Source organism: Macadamia integrifolia, unplaced genomic scaffold (genome assembly GCF_013358625.1).
Source record: "Macadamia integrifolia cultivar HAES 741 unplaced genomic scaffold, SCU_Mint_v3 scaffold779, whole genome shotgun sequence".
In the NCBI taxonomy this organism is placed as follows: domain Eukaryota; kingdom Viridiplantae; phylum Streptophyta; class Magnoliopsida; order Proteales; family Proteaceae; genus Macadamia; species Macadamia integrifolia.
In genome coordinates, this window is record NW_024870537.1 from 136,608 (window position 1) to 158,008 (window position 21,401).

The following is a 21,401-nucleotide window of genomic DNA, read 5'->3' on the forward strand; positions in this document are numbered from 1 at the left end:
AGCAAATTCATGAATCTATTGAAGAAAATATACACTCACTACTCAAACTTCATAAAAAAAGAAAGAGATTCAGGGATTTACCTATAATTGCTCAACCAGAATAGCAAGTTAATAATAGAAAATAAAGTTTGCTGCAACCACTTTAGATCATAGAGATCTTAGTTCCAATGTAGTGAAAAATTTCATAATCCATTGCCCAAAAAAATAAGAAATATACTATAATCCATTATCGAAGAAAAATAAATTCAAGTGAAGAAAGTAAGATTTAGAACCTCAAAAATTAGAAAAAAAAGAAGCAAAGTGCTCAAATGTCTGAAGCCCAAATACTTTGAGTGTGAATGATTACTTTTGGGAAGAAGGGTTTAACCATGAGTATTCTTGAGAGAGAGAGAGAGAGAGAGTATAAAAGGAAGATATGGTTTTCTAAGTTTGAAAAAAAATTAAAGATTTAGTTTTGATAAAGATGTTAAATGAATTAGGAAAGGAGAGAATATTTTAATAAAAAAATTTCAGAAGAGAGACTATAGAAAAATATAGATTGTGATAAGATTTACCAAAAAAGAAAGAAGGAGAGAGAATGGAGGGCATGTTATTGACAAAGAAGGTAAATGGAATTCCGAATTAGGAAATGAGAGAATATTTTACCAAAAATAAAAAGAAATTAGGGAGAGGCACTATAGAAAAATATAGATTGTGATAAGATTTATCATAGAAAAAAGAAAGGAGGAGAGAGAGTGGAGGGCTTGAGTGAAGATATATATATATTTAAGATAGAGAGAGAGAGAAACTTTTTAGAGAAATAAAATAAAAAAATAATATTAAAATATTAAAAAAGAAATTGTGCCGAAAATAGAAAATAAAGTGAAAGATAAGCTATTGAAATAAATAAAAATGGTAAAATAGTTCAAGAAAAGATTAGTCACCAAACATTAGTACATGCACTTATATAATAGTATAATATATATATATATATATAATTTGGTAAGAGACATTTATATTTGAGTGTGAGATTTTGAGGGCTGACTTACCAATAAAGAAAAAAATAAAGGATTTTTTGAGGGCTAAGAACCATAGGAATAGTTTTAATTATCTTGTGATTATAGAAATACATATTTGAATATTTGAGATTTTAGTATATTTTTACCAAATTTACAAAAAAGTATATTTTTATGAAAAAAGATTTTATTATTTTAAGGAGTCACTTACCACTAAAAGTGGGGGCCAATCACATCTTACCTAATTCCTTATAAGAACTGGATTGTCTCATTGTTATAAGGAATTAGGTAAGATGTGATTGGCCTCCACTTTTAGTGCTAAGTGATTTTGTATATAGTGTGTATCAAACGTTATTTTTGCTCTTTTATTGTTTTAAGGACATTTTTGAAACAATTTTATCAAGTGTTATTTCTATTTTATTAGATTATCCCATAGTATGGAATCGAAGATCAACACTTATATGGAAAGAACATTCTCCAGGATGGTATTGTGGGCGCCCGCGCAAAGGCTTTTCTCCCATGGCGGTGTTGGGAATCACTCTCCTGAGATTCCAATCCACGCGGATTTTGTTCCATATAGACAACCGAGACCCGTTTTGATACTCGCAAAAGCCAAAACCATCCCTCGACTCTCGTCTCTTTCTGCGTCTTCACTGAACCGAAGACGAGTTTGTCTCCTTCCATGCGAGACAAACACTTTTGATTCAATCAGATTCGACTTCTCTCACTCTGTTAGTCTCTCTCTCGCATCTTTTCGGAGGTGAGTTCGTCCCTCACAGCCATCTGCAGCTGTCTACCTGCTGAAGTGACTAGTGAACTGAGGTTTGTCCCTCAGAACCATGGCTTCCAGTCAACAATCGCCGGTGCTTCCTTCATTTCTCAGGCGGAAGAAGTAGAGCCTCGTCCAATTTATGTTCATTTTCTTTTCTCTTTGCCTCCACGGCAGATCTCTTAATTTTCGGTTAATGTTCTGCAATGCCTCCTTTTTTCTTGATCGTTGGTGACTCATTTAGCTACATTTTTTTTCGAGGGTGCAAGTCAGTGAAGATTCAGAGACCAAAGAACCAATTTCAGGTGAATTTCATACACAATTATAGATTTTGACTTGTATGCCTGTAGTGTCGAACTTATTAAGTTCTATGCGCTGTTGGCACATATTTCAATTGCTATATGGGGGAATAACACAAAAATGCAATCTTTGTTGGGTATGATTTCAATTTGCATATACCATTGTAGAGCCTTTCTGGGTAGAGAAAATTAGGGGTCTAGTACTGTAGACTGATTGTATTCACTGCAATCTGTGTTTGAAGCTACTTATTTATTAATGTCACTTAAACAAGTCGAGCTCTATTAGCAGTAACTGAAGACTGAAGAGGGCATCTTTCAATTAGTTAAAGCTTTGCAGAGCTTCAGGTTATACATATATAGGGACAGGGATAGTATGCACATCGCCCATGTGTGGCATCAATGGGGGTGCGGGACAGGTCAGGGGGGTCATTTCAAAAGAGGGGGGGAGAGATAGACATGACGCCTGCGGCCTGCCCAGCCTTTTACCATTATTGTGTATATATATATATATATATATATGGAGAAGGCAGGAAGGGTTCTTTGAGCCTAAAGCATGTCCTATGCCATCTCAGAATACAAATTTTAATTTTTATTGTTTAAGAGAGAAAAAATAATAGAAAATTGTATTGTGAGATGGTGTAGGGTATGCCTTAGGCTCAGAGACACTTTTCCCAATATATATATATATATATATATGTGTAATTTTTTGTTCTAAATAGTTTGGAGGCTCATTTGAGTGCTTTTTCATGGTGCTGAGTGTTGAGCGACAAAGCAAAACACATAAAAGAAAGCAGCATAGCCAAGATGAGGATGTTGGCATGGATGAGTGGAAAAATTGGAAGAGATGAGATGAAAAATTAACAAATTTAAGGTGATTTAGGTGTGGCCCCGAAAGTTGACAAGTTGGAGGAGAGTCATTTGAGGTTGTTAGCACATGTATAAAGGATGCCGTTGAATGTTGCATATTGAAAGAGTTAAAAAGTAGAGTCAGGCCATAGATTACTTGCAAAGTATTGGCGAAAGATATGGATACATCAGGTTTAATAATAAATGTTTCTGTAAATAAAGTTGAATAGTGAAACATGATTCATATGTGTATTGTTTGTCTCGAATTCTTGATCCGTTTTGAAGATTGACTCGCTCCGACATATTTTGGTGGTGACCCGAATGAGAATTTTTTTTCCTGAGGTCTGTGATGGTAGTAGAGGGGTTGGGCTGATATGCCCAAGCCCAGAGCCCAACACTGATCTCTTATGGGGGTGTAGGGGCGTAACCCCCACAGTACGGTACAACCCAGCTTGGAGGACTATATATATGTACTATCGTCTTGTTTAGCAAGCATTGTGAGATTTGGGGGTTTTTCGTTTTAGGGTTTATGGGCAAGTGTTCTTGCCGCAAATTTAAGTGTTCTTGGGTGATCTCCGTTGTAATCTTCTTCCAATATAGTGAATCACCTTTTTCTTCACCCGAGGATGTAGCACACCACATCGGTGTGTGAACCTTGTGATGCAGATTCTTCACCAAACTAGGCTTGTTTTATTAGAAATAAGCCTAGGGTTGGGTTCCATACATGTTGGGCCTTTGATCCCATATGTTTTGAGTGTAATAGGCCACTTTCATGGGTCTAAACTAGGGGTTCTAAGATTGAGTACGAGATTACTAGTTAGTTTCCTTTTTCATTAGTTTCTTTTTTAGTGGGGATTGATGGGGTTATTTAGTTTCTAAATCCAGTTTATTTGGTTTTTAATTTCGGTACTTTTAATTCTTAGGTTCTATTTCCAATTTTAATAATTAGAGGATCTTCTATTTTGTAAGTTTCTATTTCAGTTTTGGAAACTAAAGTTAGTTTCTATCTTATATAACCCCCATCATTATTGTAAGTAAAGAAGTGGGCTCCCGTAAAGGGGGTTAAGGCTGTCTACCTTAAGTGCGAGAAGCCTTTGTGTTTAAGTGCGAGAAGCCTTTGAGCACTGGGTAATGGCCTTTTTTTTTTTTTTGAAAGAAGAGGCTCCCATTAAGCCTCCAACGATTTATGAAAAAAAAAAAATGCTTATGCATTTTGCTATTTGATTGTGCTTTGTGTTTGATCAAATTGTTGGAATTGGTGTTCGATCCAATTGACTCCTTACGGCGTGAAGTCCAGGAGGTTTCTTCAAGTTCTTCCTCTTATTTTCAAGGTTATTGAAGGTTCCTCAAATTAGGTAAGAGATCTGAAACTATGATTGAATTCTTGTTCTGGAAATCTCCAGATTTCTCCTGACCGCCTCTACTCTGTTCAGGAGATCCAGCCAGACGATGGTCCTCCCTTTTTGATCGATTGTTGGGTGTATTAAGAGAGAGGTTCGACCCTGTTCTCAAGTCAATCAGACCAGGGAATCTTGAGGTATCTATATTTCTTCAATTTTGGCCGATTCTAATCTCTGTTCAGAATGTTGGTTTGAGTTGTTCTGATTATTGATGTTTGATTGCTGATTTATTCTTCAATGAGTTGGTATCATTAGCTAGGGATTTAAGTCCTTAAACCCTAGTTGTTTTTAGTTGCAGAATTAGTTGATTTATTGGTATCGATTGGACTGATCTTAGCCTATTTAGTTCAATTCTGTTATTGCACTATTGTTGTGTTGTTGGGGTAGTTCTTTGATGAAAAGTTCCTGCAGTTGAGACTTGGTTAGACCCCTACCCTAGTCTACATTAAGTGGTATCAGAGCATGGCAGAGAACACCCCTCCCACTTATTATACAAAGTCCTTAGCTTCTATTATGGAGATGTTACAGACTGTGAGAGTTGAACAATAAGCTCTTAGTGAAAAGGTGTTGGCTATGGAGACCCAACAACAACCTACACATGATACTCAAATACCACCTAAAGTGGAAGCCCCTATGAACTCAGTTGCTCAGTTGGCTAATAGGAGACCTAATCTTAATCTGAGAGCACCATAGAGGATTCCTATAGTGCACAACTTACTTCGGAGGAACACCTAAGGGGTTACTTTAAAATTGAACGTTCCATATATCAGAGGAACTCTAGAGATTCACAGAAGGTCAAGCTCGATCTGAAGGAGTTTGATGGTAGACATGACCCCCAATTGTTCTATGATTGGGTAGTTGCTTTGGATGACTATTTTGACCACTATGACCTGCTTGAGGAACGAAAGATTAAACTAGCTTGTGTTAAGCTAGTTGAGGCTGCTCGTGATTGGTGGAGAACCTATGAGCAAGAGTTGGAAGACCATAGTAGAGAGCCTACTACTTGGGAGGAGATGAAGTTTGAACTATCTGACAAATATTTGCCACGTAACTTCAGATCTCGCATACAAGATCAATTGAATTCTCTTCGTCAAGGGACTATGACTGTTGCAGAGTATATGAACAAATTTGATGCACTTTATTCTCGCATAGGCATTAGGGAGAATGAGAGGTAATTACTATCTCGATTTCGACTGGGATTGTGAGTTGAAATCAATAGGGGAATTGGTGTTGTAGATGTGTACTCAGTGAGGGATTGCTTTCACAAGGCCTTACGAGCAGAGGAGCTTATAGGTTTGGTTATCAAGCTGGGGAGGTCAAGGAAAATTTTCCAACCACTAAACCTAATAGGTCAGCACCCCCAAAGGCCACATTTTCTCCACGGGATTATTTCAAGGGAAAGGAACCTATGACAGGCAACAACAAGGTACAATGTTTTCATTATCAAGAGGTAGGACACTTTGCTAAGTCTTACCCACATAAGCAGAGGGTTAATGTAGTGGCTGAAATTGAAGAACCCAATGGGGAGGATGAGTCAGCTCTTTACCTATACCCCTTGGATGATGAAGATGTTAATGACTATGACCCGGAAGATACTAATGATGATGGCACTTATGGCATTCATGTGATTAGTAATGTCTTGGTGGTTGAAACCATGGAAGAAGACTCCGCTGAAGGATTCTACATTGAAGAGAGCATAGTAGACAAGACTAGAGCTGTGGAAGATGTGGTCGCGATTGAGAGCACTGCACAACAAGTCCTTGAAATCCTTGATGAGAAGGTTACCAACATTGATGACTCTATGCATACGACATTCACAGTTGGTATTGATTCAGAGGTCGAGCATATGGAGTTTGTTATGCCATCATGGTTTTTTGAAGAGAAAGCTCCATGCCTTGAGACTACATTCTGAAAGTTTACAAGCAACTAGAATTTTGTTTGGGAATGGTCAAAGCTGCTACTCACATGTTGTTTCCCCCTTATCACTGCAAAATTCGAGGACAAATTTTTTCAAGATGGGGAGAGTTAATGCAGGTTCTTCACTAAACTAGGCTTGTTTTATTAGGAATAAGCATAGGGTTGGGTTCCATACATGTTGGGCCTTCCGCCTATGATCCCATGTGTTTGGAGTGTAATAGGCCACTTTTATGGGCTTAAACTAGGGGTTCTAAGATTGAGTACGAGATTACTAGTTAGTTTCCTTTTTAGTTGGGGATTGATGGGGTTATTTAGTTTATTATTAAGTTTCTAAACCCAGTTTATTTAGTTTCTAATTTTGGTACTTTTAATTCCTAGTTTCTATTTCCAGTTTTAGTAACTAGAGGACCTTCTATTTTGTAAGTTTCTATTTCAGTTTTGGAAACTAAAGTTAGTTTCTATTTTATGTAACCCCCATCATTATTATAAATAAAGAAGAGGGTTCCCATTAAGCCTCCAACGATTTATGAAAAAAAAAAAAGAACAATGCTTTTGCATTTTGCTCTTTGATTGTGCTTTGTGTTTGATCAAAGTGTTGGAATTGGTGTTCTATCCAATTGACTCGTTGTAGTGTGAAGTCCAGGAGGTTTCTTCAATTTCTTCTTCTTTTTTTCAAGGTTATTGCAAGGTTCTTCAAATCAGGTAAGAGATCTGAAACTGTGATTGAATTCTGGTTCTGGGAATCTCCAGATTTCTCCCTACTGCCCCTACTCTGTTCTGAGGATCCAGCCAGCCGATGGCCCTCCCCTTTTGATCGATTGTTGGGTGTATTAAGAGAGAGGTTCGACCCTGTTCTCAAGTCAATCAGACCAGGGGATCTTGATATATTTATATTTCTTCAATTCTGGTTGATTCTAATCTCTGTCCAGAATGTTGGTTTGAGTTGTTCTGATTATTGATGTTTGATTGCTGGTTTATTCTTCATTGAATTGGTATCATTAGCTAGGGATTTGGGTCCTTAGACCCTAGTTGTTTTCAGTTGCAGAATTAGTGGATTTATTGGTATCGATTGGACTGATCTTAGCCTATTTAGTTCAATTCTGTTATTGCACTGTTGTTGTGTTATGGGATTGTTCTTTGATTAAAAGTTCCTGCAGTTGAGACTAGGTTAGACCCCTACCCTAGTCTTCATTACCTTGTTAAATCTCTGTGTCTTGTGTGAATGTTTTGCTTTGCTTGATGTTTTCTTTGGTGTTTGTTCTAACAATATGACAACCCCATTTTGTTGGGAAAATGCTTAGTTGAGTTAAGTTGAGAATTTGGAGCCAATTAGATAATGCTTTGATAGTGTGAGTCATCGAGTTATTTGAATGGAGACCCTATAATACATGAAGCCAAGTTCTCTAAACTTGATTGCTTGTTGAGCATCTAGTTGTAGCAGTAACAACTTTGGGAATATAATGTTTGAAGTTCCCAAAAATCACTTGGGATTATCGGTGGTAGTTCCCTAAGTGATGCTGGCTGATTATATCCATTGATTCACAGGAGAGAATATTTGCCTTCTTTAGGCTGACAACGAACTAGAAGCCAACATCCATAAACTAGAGCTACATGCATATAACCCAACTGTTCAGGCTTTGTATTCTACCAGTCCTTTCATACGAGTAACGTGTGCTTTAGCTGAGGAATGCTTAACTTCTCAAGTGCTTTGATCATCTCTAATCATTCTTTACTTCTCAAGTGCTTTGATAATCAGTAATCATTCTCTGTCTCTTGCAAGTGCTTGATATATTGAGGAGTCAGTGGTAAGGTTTTGAAGTTCTTTTTTAATCTCGTATTGAAGATATTTTTTATGCTTGAGAAGATATCTCTTAGACCATGGTATTATTAGCTTGAGCTTTTAAAGCTTAACTTCTATAGATAGTTGTGTCTATAATCATGTGCCATTTTCTAGTGGTTGGGGGGGGGTGTTAGTAGTGTTAGTGATAGCAGAAGAGATTACCCTTTCAACGACTAGCCTTTCAGCCACTACAAATTTTCTTTCAGATTTATGAAGCATCTGCAACTCAAGACAGAGAGCTGGAAACCAATTTTTGATCGGGAGAAGAGAAATCCTTTGTCCGTGTCGTGATGGTTCTGCAATTTTGGAGCAAGGGTCTCCACCCCAAGCCCTATTGATTCCAAGTGTAGTTAATCGAAACAGCAGCCATATACCAAAGTAAAATGCCTGAAATAGAGTCAGGCGGTGATTACAGAGCTGGGTGCTGGTCTGAAATGTTAGAAGATAGGACACAGCGTAGAGATCGATTGAGGAAGAAATTCTAGGGCTTTGGGTTGCCCGAGGGATCTGTATTACCCTCCAAAATTTCAGGCACAACAGATTGGGGAATTAATAGTCCAATGTGTAATCACCACAGGTAATAGGGGATGAGGGAAAGACAGGCACTATACATCACAGAACCCAAGAACAGAGGGAGGAATAGATGTGTAGATTGATAAGAGGTACAGGAAAAGGAAAAGGAAAAGGAAGAGGAAGAAATAAGGAAGAAGAAGGAGCTTCAGAAGAACTCACCGAGAGAGGGAAAGCAGGGAGACTCGTATGGCCTACTCAGGGCTCACAGCAACTCAACTTTTTCTCAAATCACTTTTTATTTTAACTGAAGTCCATCATAAGTACATGATGCACATAAGTAAGAAAAGATTCCTACGTATCTAGAACAGATTTAGAAATAGTCTCAAACTAGGAAACTGCAAAAGAGCTACCCTTCCGATGTATCCAACTTCCTAGCGACATAAAAAAAAATAAATAAAAGAGAAGATTACAGGTTATCCCCCAATATAGCAATAAATCCCACCAACCCTTGGACCAAAAATCTGGATTGCATCAGCTATGCCTTAGTGTACGCTTCCACAGCAGGTCGTTCTGGTCCATCCACATCAATGCCACTGCATCATTGTTCCAGAGACTGTTCCAGGAGCTTTGTATGCCTGATACTAGTGAATTAACTCTTCATTTAACAAAATCATCGACTCTGCTTCCATCAAAGTGCATCTTAGTGGATATACTTTGATAATCGATGGAAGGATCACCGTGCATCTAAGGGTCGTCTGTCAAATCGATTTTGTTGCTTCCATGAATTATTTGAGCTGCACATTAGAATCTTAGCATCAGTCATAGTAATTGTATTAACAATGCTAGAGAGCAAAGAGAACATTATTAAATTAGCTATTCTCAGTAACTGGAATTTACATCAAACTCAGACTTTCTGTGTTAGCAATGTGGTTTCGATGGGTTTGTTATGAAAAGCATGAAAAGTCATGACCTTAATGCTCATAGCTTGTGCTTTATTTTTTTGCCTCTTCTAAAGCTTGGGGAGTGACCTGAAAGGCTGAAACTTGTTTGAGCTGTTGCTGTGAACTGGTATAGTCTCAACACTAGTTCTCCACCTTAGGTCGTCGTTGAATCTGAGATGATTTTCTTATACAATTACATTAGTTAACAGACAGATGCAAAAGAAAAAACAGATATTTAACATTACAAGGTCTTATTTTGTGCATGAATTCTAATAAAAAGCAATGTACTTGCATTCCTCTGTGTATTCTTAGGCTGTGTTTGCTATGCATTCTTGGAATGCATTCTGGACCAAGAACGTGTTCTAAATTATAAAAAAACAATGTTTGGTATACATTCCATTCTTAAATTCTTGGAATGTGATCAAGAATGCAGGCCATTCTGAAATGGGATTTTTCCCATTCTGCATTCTCATTCTCGAGCTCGAGTTTCGAGTCACCGCTCCCACATCAACGACCATTTTCTTTTTCCTGCAACTTGTAAAAGGGAGAAAATGTGTGGAGTCACCGGTACCTGTAGACACCCAATTTTGTCACCCTTCTCTGGCTATGATGAAATAGGGATCTTGGATGTGGCTTCCGGCTTCCGATCAATAGAGATGATGATGGAAACGTTCCCCTACCCAAAACCCTGGAAACCCCACGCAGGAGAGAAGGGGGTCCAATTTTGACTTTTTATATACGAAGGAATCCGGTGAAGATGACCGTACAAATGGATAGTGTTCGAGAATACGATTCCGACGATATATGGCACGCCAAAATCAGACCAACGGATCTCCTGTAATTGTCACCAGAAAAACCCATAATCACGCGTGTAGGCCAGCCCACACGCATGCTTGCTGCCCATGGCCGCGTCCCATGGCTGCTGCCCACCCAAGCCAAGCCCTTACCCGCTGGCCATACACCTGCCATACACCTACCATGCACCTACCATGCACCACCCAAGCCATGCCCTTGCCCACCAGCCATGCACCTACCATGCACCACCCAAGGTAAGCCCCTGCCCACCAGCCATGCACCAGCCATGCTTCCCCAGCTTGTGCCCCCGTACCAGCCTACCCCCGCGCGCGCCTCACAGGCTTGCACCCCGCTCCCCTTGCCTGCACCCCCGCACCAGCCTACCCGTGCGGGCGCCGCATAGGCTCTCGCCCCGGCGCCCCTTGCCCGCACCCCCGCCCCTCATCTCGCGACCCCGCGGGCATAGACCTGCGCCTATGCAGGCACTGGCCTATGCCCATGCCATATGCCTGTGTGCTGACTTGCGGGCCAGCCCACGCATGTGTGCGCTGGCCAGCAGGCCAGCCTGCATATTCCCACGCACCATGTACTGCCCAACCTTCCCATCCAAGGCCCATGCCCGCGCCAATACCCGCTCGCCATGCGCCGCACACACATGACCCTCTCCCGTGCACTTCGGCCTAATCATTCGCGCCACCGACAACGGCCAAGATTGTTCTTCCGCTGGCTCGGTAGGCAAGGGGATTCCCCCTTCACCCACTTGAAGCCAAAAAATCTCTTTTTTGCTAGTGTTTCTCTCTCCCACGAACCCACTTTTTACCCATTGGACAAAAACCTTCCCCCACCCATTTTGGTCCAAACTCCTCTTTTACCTAGTGTATAAAGGTCCCCTGCCCCCACTTTATGCAAGAAACCTTCTTTTGTCTGACGGACGGAGAGGTTCCCCCTTTCCTATTGGCCGAAAAAACCTATAAATACCCCCTCCTTTGGATTTCACACACCAAAACCCCACCTCACTCCCTTGTAGTGAAACTCTCCTCCCCTCCCCCTCTTGATTTTCTTTGGGTCTTCGGAGCGATCTTTGTCAAGATCCGAAATCTTGTTCGGATCTTTGAAGTGTTCTTCGGGACTTTGAAGATCTTCAATCCAAGTTATTAGTCCGATCCAGTTTTTTGTCAAAAGTAGTTTGTTCTTCAACCCCCTCCTGTGAGTGTTCTTGAGTTTTACCCGAAGTAGAAACCCCCCCTTTGAGGTTCTTCGGGTCTACGGAGAGATCTTTATCAAAATCCGAAACTCTATTCGGATCTTCAAAGTGTTCTTCATGGCTTTAGGGATCTTCAATCCATTTTTAGGTTAATCCGTTTCTTTCCAAAAATAGTAGTTCCTAGCGGAAGCCCTGTCTGAGTGCCACTGGAATCTTTCCAGAAATAGCCATTCCCAGCGGAAGCTTTGCCGAAGTGCCACCTCAGCCTAGCCCTCCCCTAGCCTATCCCCAGCGGAAGCTCTGCCAGAGTGCCACCTCAGCCTAAGCCTGGAAATAGCCTTCCCTAGTCGAAGCTCTGTCTGAATCCAAATCCGGAAATAGCCTTCCCTAGTCGAAGCTTTGTTCGAATCCAAATCCGAAAGTAACCGTTCCTAGTTGAAACCCTGTCCGAATACCATCACAATCAGCATCTCTCAAGAAAGGAAGTTAGAGGTCAAGACCATCTTCCCCTGAGCCAGGAGAATCCGAAAGATAGTCCGAGCCGGTACTAATCAGGGGCCCACCCCTCTTGACCCGAAACAGGGGTTAAGTTCAGGTATAATTTCTTAACCAACTTTTCATAATGTAGACTTTATATAGACCTTATTTTAGTGTATATAGTAGTTTAAATTCAATTAATGTATATAGGTGTGATAACTTAGCCATACATGTGGATGGTAATAATTGTGGAAAATATTCGTTCTTAAGCATCTAGTAGGAAGACCGGTTAAACTGGACAGATTGAGTGCCTAACACCTTCCCAATTCTGTAACCTGACACTTACCCTAAATCTCTGAACCAGACCAAATTTCGGGCCCTTTTCTCAGGAATTGGGCCCACCCCTGGGTCCTAGGCCCATAATCCTAGGTGGCGACTCTAAACCCCCCATTTGTGTGACCCGATCCCCGTATTGGACCATCATCAAACCCCTGTCTCGAATGACGAATTTCACTCTTGCGAAATAGGCCTCCATGTATCTCTGAGTGGCGATACGACGGTGTGGGGCCTGCAAGTAAAGCACACGATACGAACCTCTCCCCTCACATGAAAGAGAAAGGAGAGAGGACGGGGTGCAAGTCCTTTTCCCCCCAAGGGAAGAGAGACATCTCATCATCTCCTGCCGCTACCCTCACAGTGGAGACTCTACTGGGGATTAAATGTCAAGCTTCTGATACTAGATGCTACCTTTAAATGCAAAAATATTTTCCACCACATTTATTTGAAAACGTGTTTGGCTAACCCCATGTATGTAATTGTATTCACTAACTGCATCATGCATCGTGCTCGAAGTGAAATCATTTGGCGATGGTACTCCCTGTCATACCCACACTCTCGGGGAGGTCAGTGCATGACATACTAAGTACTCTGAGAGCTAATGATACCCGCTTCCTGTACAAGAATGGAAGGTATCGTCAAACGGCAAGGATGTTGTAATTGTGCCAGCACCCTCGGGGAGGTCCGTGCACTTTACGGCATTCTGAGATCGAATGATGGTTACCCTATATTACACTATTGCACACAATCACTTACGGTTCCACCAACCCATGGCCAATTGCTTAACCTCGTGTGTAGTCACTAGTAATGGGCAAGGAAGTCACCCTTTGATCTCGTACCTATAGGTATATCAAAAGGATCACATACCTCGCGTATATAGATCCTATCAAGGAAGCCTTGTCGGTCTTATTGCATCCACCGTATGTTCGCATCATGTAGAAAATAGATGAAGAAGCTAGGAGTGCCACAAGCTAACTGTAGAACTTGTTTGCAGTCTTGAAAAGGAATGTCCCTATATTATATTCCCGTCGTAAAGAATTGCTTTCCTAAGTGGGTTTCGAATAATGGGTGTCCCTCCTTAAGGAAAAAGTCCAGATACGTGACTCAGGGGCAATCCCGTCAGTCACGTCAAGTCCCGAGAAAATCAGGAGGAAGGACACCTAGTGGGAAAAAGAATAAGGAAAGCATGACTTTATTACATGGAATGTCTTATAGGAATATTCTCGACAAGCCATTTGTATGAATCTCTCGCTTATGACATTGGGTGGACCAGGGGCATCGAACCCTAGCCACCGCCTATCATTAAGCGGACTAACTTTGGATGGATCATTGGTTGTTAATCTAGTGAATGTGTGAACAAGGGGTTGGGAATTTAAGAATCCTAAAATAAGCCACTTTTGGTTCAGGCACAATTCCACACCTTAAGTATTCTCCGCGGTCCCTTTGGACGCATCAGGGTAATCGATTGACTCGCCTAAGTCCAGTGTCACCTCCATCGTCTCCTCGAGATTGTCTACCACCAACTGATTACAACCCAGTTAGTATGGATCCACACGAATCTGAATCACCCGAACAAGCTTGGGTCCGTCCTGTGGAGACCTTACAAATAGAAATGGCTGAAGTCAAGAGAGGGATAGCTCAGATATTGCATGCACTTCAGAATCCTCCCAGAACTGATCCCAGGAATGAGCCGACACTGGCTAGGGGAGATGTGGATCAGAATGGGGCTACGGGTTATCGTGGGAACTCTTCTTGGGTTGACTCAGTTGAACTAGAGCAAGTTAGGCCAACCGGTCAAAGAGGATCTTCACCTACTCGCCCAAATGGTCAACGAGGGATCTATTCCAGGGTCCCTCCTCTCAGGGTAGTGATTGAAGATGAGGAGTTTGCCGCACATATCCGAATGGAGCCTCCAGAGACGGAGAAAGAAAGGAAACTCAGAGAGCAGTTAGAGAAGTTGGAGAACATGATTCGAGGGGCAAAAAGGTCGGAAGGCCAAGCAGTGGATTTAGAGGAAATGAGTTTCTTCTCTGGGGCAAGAATTCTCGAAAAATTCAAGTGGCAGACTGATAGGTTTGATGGGTCAGGAGACTGCAAGGCTCATCTCAAAGTTTTCCTTAGCATCGCCAAGTCGTGGCAACTTGCAGATAACCAGATGGGGCAAGCCTTTATGCTAACCCTATCGGGACCAGCACTAAGGTGGCTCACACAGTTGGAGTCATCCCAAATTCAAAATTGGGCGACGGTGGTGAAAGCCTTCACCAAATAGTACTCATGCAACACCAAAGTGGATGTGAAGCGATGAGAACTTGAGACTTTGAAGCAGCAGCCTAGAGAAGGATTCACCACCTTTTTGATGAGGTTTAGAGATGAGGCTGCCAAGATGGCAGATCGGCCTTTAGAAGCAGAGCAAGTGGAGATGTTGATAGAAAACCTGTCAAAGCCCTATTATGATGTTCTTTACTATCAGCATTTGCAAACTTTTGATGCCTTAATAGCCACTGGAACACGTGTGGAGAATAGAATTTTGAGAGAGGCCCAGTATCAAGGGTCCTCCCAAGATGCAGGCAAGAACACCCGAGTCGGACGGGGAAAGGGTCCAGAAACTAATATGGTGAGTGCAGTTCAGCAGTTAGTCTCACCAGCCACTTCTTCACAGCCCTTCATAATACAAGCAGATGCACCCGCCCAAAAGGCCCCTCGCCTAAGAAGGCAGTTTTCTGATTTGGGAATGCCCGTAACGGCCGCATATGAGAAGTTAAAGAAGTAAGGATTGCTAGGGACAGTGGCTCTAAGAGTGATTAGCAACCCTCCTCCAGCTTGGTATAGGGATAATGAATATTGTGCCTACCACACTCAGAAGGGGCACAATACTGAAAGATGTTTGGGTTTACAACATGCAATTCAGGATTTGGTAGACAATGGAACCATTGAGGTCAAGGTCAAGTAGCCTCCCAATGTCAATACCAATCCACTCCCTGATCATGTGAACAATTTAGATGAAGAAACTACAGAGAGTGATCCCACTCAACTTATTGTACCTAGAGTTCGGAAGAATTATATAAATGCCCGAGCTTATAGGAAAATCATGAGTCAAAGGGCTGGAATCATAAGGACTCCCAGAAGAAGAGAATCATCAGAAGAAGAATCAGAAGATCAGACACCCGCTGTTCATCCTTCCTCATCAACAGAAGGGTCCACAGCACCATATTGTCAACCCCCACCATACCTTCCACCTTCACCATATTATCAGCCTTCGCCATATCATCAACCTTTCCCCCACGAGGAACCTCTTCATCCTATCAACCCCAATCTTCATATCCTACCTCCCATATCACTTTGTCTTTATACCATCCCGCTTCATATCCCTCATCACCCTCATACCAATCCCATTCTCAAGGTTCGGTGTATAACCCGAAGGAAGGATGGACGGACGGGTATGATTGGAAGGATATGCTTGCACTACCAGATTCCCTAAAAATGACCTCATCAACAGGGTCAGTGAATGCATTAGGGGAAGACCAAGAAAGTGATCCCACTTCTCTAATTCAGCCCATTATATCTTCAGAGGATGATCCAGAGGTAATTGAAGAGGTTACAGTTGATCTTCTTAGAGCAGTAACCGCATTGGCCATAGGGGAACAGGTTAAGGAACACATCTCCCTAATCCACATAGGGAGTGACACAGGATGATGAGTCAGGATTGGTCCAACTTTGAGCCATTGATGTCAAGACCAACCCTATGGAAATCTTCTGGTCCATAGGCTCTGAATACTATGAGCGTTTGGATGCCGGAGAGTTTGATGGTCCAGAAGAATCTGATGAGGAACCAAGTGAGGGGGAAATCAGTGAAGAATAGGATGATGACGATGACGATGAGGACGAGAATGAAGATGAGAGGGATGCGATGACTCTGATTCTCAAGAGGGTGATGGGTATCCAGACTGGGATGACTACCAAGGGCCTTGGTACAATGATTATGATGATGAGTCAGAATACTACTCACTAGAACATCCGACATGTTTCTCAGTCTATGCTATTGGCGGTGATGATCTAATAGCTGATCCGACAGGTGGTATTTACCCTTTCCTTTGTATGGGAGGAGATGATTCTACGTCAGATTCAGAAAGTGATGAAGGATCTAGAGCCGATGCAAGTTTATCTGGATGAACCCAAATCCGCATTAGAGATGGAAGAAAAGCTGTGTGAAGTGTACTCTAACACATTGAAAATGCAGGAGAGGGTGGAAGAAATTGACAATATGCTGGGTGAAGTAACTGTTAGTGATCGTTACTACCGTGAGCAGTTGGATGATCTGGAGCATATATGGCCAGATAACACTTTCGCAGAGGCAGTAGACGCTGCATTCCAACAGCTTTCCAATGCAGTCAAGAAGCTCCGAGCCAAGGCTGTGGATATTTGTGGAGGACCTCAACTTCCCACCCCATGCAGGGAAGGAGAATCAGAAGAAGAAGATGATTCTATGGTAGGGATAATCACTCTAACAAACAGTGATGATGAAGGCTGCTATCCCAGGGAGATTATTGTAAAGAAACCTGTCGATGTGATGGAAACTAGAAGTGGGAAAGATTACAAGGGTAAGGCTCTAGCAGTAGAACATCTAAGGGCTAATGAGGCTAGAACTAGCAGCTTGAAGAAAGAATCAGAGAACCCAGTCTTGGCTCAACTCAAGAAGTCTCAAGCAAACATCTTAATTTGGGGATTGTTGATGGCATCCCCCACACACCGTGAAGCAGTCTTGAAGTCCCTCACTAATGTGCAGGTGCCAATCGAAATAAATCCGGCACATCTCGCACATATAGTAGGGGTAACATATGCTGTGCAATCTCTGATGTTCTCGGATTCAGAGCTTCCCAAAGGGGTCCAGCACAATCGAGCTCTCCATATCACAGTAGAATGCCTTGACAAAGTGGTTCCCCAGGTTCTTGTTGACAACGGGTCTGCTTTGAATGTGCTACCATTGAGATCGGCAAAGAGTATTGGCATTAACTTGGAAGAAATGAGGCCAACCACCCAAACCATACGGGCGTATGACAATACCAAGAGGAAGATCCTTGGCATCATTACCCTTGCTGTAAAGATTGGCCCGGTGAAGTTCGACATTGATTTCCAAGTCATTGACATACTAGTAGCTTTTAACATGCTCTTGGGAAGGCCCTGGTTGCATCTTGCGAAGGCAGTGTCCTCTAGTCTCCACCAAAAAATGAAGTTCATCTATGAAGGAAAGGTGATCACAGTCACTGGAGATCCCGAAGTGGTGAATACGTTAGCCAACATTGAAAACAGGGAAGAACAAAAACCAGGAAGTCCAACTAAGTGGTTTTGAATTAGATACAACTTGTGCAGCCATTGCCAAAGAAACACCTAAGGAGGAAATCCCAGCTAACTATGAAGCCATCTGGAGTCCACCGGTGAATTAGATGATGAAGAATATACAATATTTTCCTGGTATGGGACTAGGGAAATATCATCAAGGAGTTCCAAAGCAGTCTAGTTTGGCAGTGAACAAAGGAAAGAATGGTCTTGGGTACACTCCTCCGACCACCCAAGGGCACAAAGTGTTGAGGATGACTAGGAAGATCTCTGTCTCTTATTACCCTACTCTTAATGGATATTTTGTAAAAGGAGAGGATTTCCCCTTTTTTGGAAATATGGAGCCATGGTTTGATGAAACCGCCGCAAAAATGCAACCAGGATTTGAAGTATTTTTCGGAGACGAGTTCGACTAGGTGACTCATGAAGTAGAACAACAGAAAATGCTGGTCAATGAAAATGATCAAGACAGTTGCATCACTGGGATAGCAGAAATTGCCCTAATTGAGACTGGGTCTTCCTCTGGTGACCTTACAACATTGATCTAATCAAAGGAGGCACCAAGTCCTCGAGTCCTGAAAAGAGAATGGGAAAAGAAGATAAGACTCACCTGGAGTCTGCCGCTTCCCATTGATGTGAAAGGCTTCATTTGCTCCCTCCTACGGGAGCTAAAAACCCGAGAGCTATATGAGCTCAAGCCTCACCCTTTCAGAGGAAGAAGCACGTATGCAAAGCAAAGGAGAGCACAGAGAATGATGGTCTGTATGTACTGTCCCTGTACCAATTGCAATGGGAAGGCTCGTGAAGGTGGTCAAAGATGTGACCAAGGCACCGGGATGGCATCTCTCAGCAGGCTCGAAAAGAAAGACTTCATAGAAAAGGGATTGAGCAGTCTCCACCAATCTTCACCCCTCAGAAAGTTCGGCTTCCAAGAGCACGAGATTGACTAGTTGGTATTCGTGAAGCGGTCACCTATCCAGAAGAACCATTGCGCCACTGAAGAAGTAGCAACAACTTTCTCAGAAGGAGAAGAAGGCCCTTTGCCACACCTCTTCATTCATCAAGCCATTGAACAACTCTTGAACTGGACAAGCATTGGAGAGTCAACCAGCCTGAATACCCCTGGCGAAAGCATCAAGCCCGTTATCAAGTCTGTAGTCGAGTCTATTGTTATGGTTTCGTGTCCACCTTCCCTCTTGAGGAGAGTCCAGAGTCCTTGTATGTCGAGTCTGTTACTCTTTTCATGAATGAAATTTTTGATTCCGAGTACGACTTGTCTCCTTTTTTCTGATGATGATCTTAATAAATATCAAGAATTAATAAAACAATACAAACCAAAGAAAGCCCAACCCATCCGTGAGGATACTTGGGTTATTAATCTAGGAACCAACCAATGCCTTCGAGAGGTAAAAATTGGCATTACCCTTGATGACAAAGAAGCAGAACGGATGATTAGTCTTCTGAAGGAATTCGCCGAGGTCTTTGCTTGGTCTTATGAGGATATGCCTGGTATTAACCCTAACATCGTGCAGCATCAATTGCCGACTAACTTTGGGGCAAAGCCTGTAAAGCAGAAGCTCCGAAGAACACGGCCAGAATGGAGTGAGAAAATCAGAGAAGAAGTTGTGAAGCAGTGGAATGTGGGGTTTCTACAAATGGCGAGGTACCCCCAATGGTTGGCCAACATTGCACTAGTACCAAAGAAAGATGGCAAGGTACGAATGTTCTTGGACTTCCGAGATCTTAACAAAGTGAGCCCTAAAGATGACTTCCTATTACCTCACATTGATGTATTGGTGGATAACACGGCGGGGCATGCTTTGTTATCATTTATGGATGGATTCTCGGGATACAACTAAATAAGCATGCACCCGGAAGATTGTGAGAAGACAGCCTTCGCCACTCTGTGGGGAACCTATTGTTACAAGGTGATGCCTTTTGGGCTGAAGAACGCCGGGACCACTTATCAGAGAGCAGCTACGACCATATTGTATGACATGATGAACAAAGATGTGGAAGTCTATGTGGATGACATGATAGTGAAGTCAAAAGATTGGTAGGGGCATATTCCTGCGTTAAGGCATTTCTTTGAAAGAATCAAGAAGTATCAGCTGAAGTTGAACCCTCAGAAGTGTGTATTTGGGGCAACAACTGGAAAGTTGTTAGGTTTTTTGGTGAGTGAAAGAGGCATTGAAGTCGACCCTATCAAGATCAAGGCAATTCAAGAAATGCCCACACCACGGACTGAGAAGCAAATACGAGGATTTCTGGGTCATATCTAGTATATTAGTAGGTTTATAGCTCAATTGAGTACAATATGTGAACCAATTTTCAAGCTGCTAAAGAAGGATCAGCCCACGGATGGAATGACCAATGCCAACAAGCTTTTGACAAGATCAAGGGATACCTCATGAACCCACCAGTATTGACACCGCCGGTGGAAGGAGAACCGCTTCTGTTATATCTGTCTGTAGGAGAATGTTCCATAGGCTCTTTGTTAGCCCAGAAGGAGACAAAAGAAAGGGCAGGCCATAGCCGATCATTTGGCAGCCCATTCCACAGAAGATGGAAGATCCTTGGATGATGCCTTTCCCGATGAAGGAATTGCTACAATAGATAAAAAAGACACAATTAATGAATGGCAGTTATTCTTTGATGGAGCAGCCAATCAAAAGGGATGTGGTGCGGGAATATTGCTTGTCACTCCTGACGGTCTGTATTTGCCTTCGTTATTCCGCCTCGACTTCCCCTGTACCAACATTGTTGAGTATAAAGCTTGTGCTTTGGGACTAGAAACTGCCCTGACCATTGGGGTTAAAAGGATCAAGGTGTATGGAGATTCATCCATTGTCCTTTGTCAGACGCAAGGAAAGTGGAAAATTAGAGATGAAAAGTTGAAGCCATATCAAAAACATCTGGAAGAGGTGGTTGAACAATTTGAGAAGATCTCGTTCAAATACTTCCAGAGGGATAACAACAGGTTTGCTGATGCCCTTGCAACCTTGGCTTCCATGGTAGAATGCAACCCTATGGCTAGGGTCCGACCATTCTTGGTAGAACAAAGAAGCAGGCTCATTTATCAGAATTCGGTGAATTCTCTCACTATGGATGGTCGGTCTTGGTTCGCTCACATAGTGGATTCATCAGGGAAAGGAAGTACCCGGTTGAAGCAACTGACAGAGAAAAGTAGTTTCTGAGAAGATATGCCACCTAGTTTATTCTTCAAGAGGATCTGTTATACAAGAGATCCTATGACGGAATACAGTTGTGTGTAGATGAAGAACAAACTACAACCATCATGGAGGAAATTCAGCAAGGTCTTTGTGGACCCCACATAAATGCCAAGATGTTATCCAAGAAGATTCTCAGGTTGGGATACTATTGGAACACAATGGAAGCAGATTGTGTGGACTTTGTCAAGAAATGCCACAAGTGTCAGATATTTGCTAACATCATACACATCCCGCCAATAGAGTTGCATTCGCTCAGTTCACTTTGGCCATTCTCCACTTGGGGCATCGACATCATTGGAAAGGTCAACCCTGAAGCATCCAATAGTCACAAGTTCATCTTGGTAGCCATAGATTATTTCACCAAGTTGGTGGAAGCTCAGTCCTATGTAGTTCTCACGTCTGCTAAGGTAGCCAAATTCGTATAGGAAAATATCATTGCGCAATATAGAGTACCTCAAGAATTGATATCAGATCAAGGATCCCATTTCTGGGGTAAGACCAA

The 21,401-nt window shown here is 42.2% G+C and overlaps 1 protein-coding gene across 4 annotated transcripts in view; it reads left to right on the forward strand.

The window, feature by feature from the left end:
- The first annotated feature begins 1,486 nt into the window (after positions 1-1,486).
- Positions 1,487-21,401, forward strand: part of LOC122069956 (probable apyrase 7) — a 41,222-nt gene continuing 21,307 nt past the window's right edge. For 2 of the 4 annotated variants that reach the window (XM_042634046.1, XM_042634045.1), the window contains exons 1-2: positions 1,487-1,887; positions 2,034-2,069. The gene's annotated coding sequence lies outside the window, so the exon portion shown is untranslated. Of the gene's footprint in view, positions 2,070-4,201; positions 4,265-4,342; positions 4,447-21,401 lie in introns of all 4 variants that reach the window. The other 2 variants (XM_042634043.1, XM_042634044.1) reach the window with 2 other exon arrangements.